Below are 2,047 nucleotides of genomic sequence, written 5' to 3'. Positions count from 1 at the left end.
AAATATGGTTATATAAAATTTCCCAATCATTACATTCTTGTGTTCTATACATTTATTTATATTTTACACAGCTTTACACTTTTTTTCAAAATTGGGATTGTAAATTCATATAGTAATATATATATATATATATATATATATATATATATATATATATATATATAATCATTAGTCACAGTACAATAGTACTAGAAACAATTTACAAATTGTAAACTGAATGGCAAAGAATGGCAAAATTAACGTAACAACTCCAGTAATATAATCCATTTACCACTAGATGGCATATTTTGCATCTAATGAACCAAGACAGATGAATTAAGGCTGAACACCATTACATGTAAATGGCACAGTTCAAAATTAAAAAGCCATAATGCTTACCCTATGTACCAAAGTACAGCAACAGTCATTTAGTATTTAGCTTCGGCCAGATGTTTAGGGATGAACATGTACCTGGCCTAAACAGTTGTCCCAAGAAGGTTTAGTTAATTGGCGCATACATTTTCTCTGATACTTTCTATTTCTGTTCAAAAGTAGATGGAGGATACACTAAGGCTAATTCCACACAGGCTATCGCGATTTTGCCATGAAAAAATCATGGAAAAATCGTATCTTTTCACTGTGATTTGTGAGCATCAGCAATGCTTTTTTTTTTAGAATAAACTCGCTGCCGCCCACGATCAAATCTCGCAATTTTTTTTATTGCAAGATTTAATGGGATTTTGTAATGTTAAAACTGCATTTCGTCACAATGCGCGTTTGCAGCAGTGCGATGCGATAAAAAGAAGCCTCCACAGGAATACATGGGAGATTAACCCTTTCCAATCCAATTTGTATCCTGGTTTTCCTAGGGGGCTTACTCTTTTTCTGCTGTTATACAACGGCGCCATCTGCTAGCTAAAGCCAGTACTGCATGAGGTGACACGTTGGATAGGCTCCGACAGAAGAGAGGCTGGCAATATACAGTAAGAGAACCCTGACTGATATCTTCCAACATCGGACCTGTACAGCCTTAAATCATAATGTCGTCAGAAAGTGGATTGGAAAGGGTTAAGGATTAGAGATGAGCGAACATGCTCGGCCCCGCCCCTTTTTCGCCCGAGTACCGCGATTTTCGAGTACTTCCGTACTCGGGCGAAAAAATTCGGGGGGCGCCGTGGCGGCGCGGGGGGTTGCGGCGGGGAGTGGGGGGGAGAGGGAGAGAGAGAGGGCTCCCCCCTGTTCCCCGCTGCTACCCCCCGCACCTCTCCCTGCCCCCGACGCCCCCCCGAATCTTTACGCGCGAGTACAGAAGTACTCGAAAATGGCGGTACTCGGGTGCGTAAGTACTCATCTCTATTAAGGATGGTTTCTTATGGGCGAGAAGATCGTACGATTTTTGCCTGCTGTGATAGTCAGTAAAATAGCAGAATATGAAACCAATGATTTCCAATGGTTTCATTCCCATCTGCGATGTTTTCACTGATGCGATGTTGAGGAGATAAAACATCGTGGCTTGCTCTATCTTTCTGCAATGTGTCATTTTTTTTGACTGCCTGTAAACGATATGACTGATATCAAAGAGAAAGCACATTCAGCACACATACGGTTGGGATACTGTTTCCCAACTGATAGACCTTTTATGATGAGATTCCAAACGTTGCAAAACAGAAAAGCGTCATGGCGATAACAACCAATTACATTGCAGCTCTCATTTAATAAAGAATTTTTGTAATACATGAGCCGCAACCTCATTGGTCGCCACTGTGTTCATCTCGTGGCACTAGTTCTTATGTCTGTCTTATTACAGCAGCGCCCCCTGCCGCACACAGCCGTCACATTCCTCCACAGCGCTGATGACTTCTCGCGCTTCAAGTATCATACACAAGAGAGCCAACACACCAGTGACGCCTCTACCAGCTCCGCACGTCCGGCGATAATACCGTAGACTATAACCAGTACTCGGTCTCCGAAAACATGGCGGCTACCCGGCCAGAACAGAGACAGCTTTGTCTTAGCTACAGACACAAATGTCCTCCCCTGTAAATAGAAGTGTGTGTAGAAACCAGAA

This window comes from Eleutherodactylus coqui, chromosome 3 (assembly GCF_035609145.1).
Source record: "Eleutherodactylus coqui strain aEleCoq1 chromosome 3, aEleCoq1.hap1, whole genome shotgun sequence".
Classification (NCBI taxonomy): Eukaryota; Metazoa; Chordata; class Amphibia; order Anura; family Eleutherodactylidae; genus Eleutherodactylus; species Eleutherodactylus coqui.
This window is presented reverse-complemented; position numbering follows the sequence as displayed.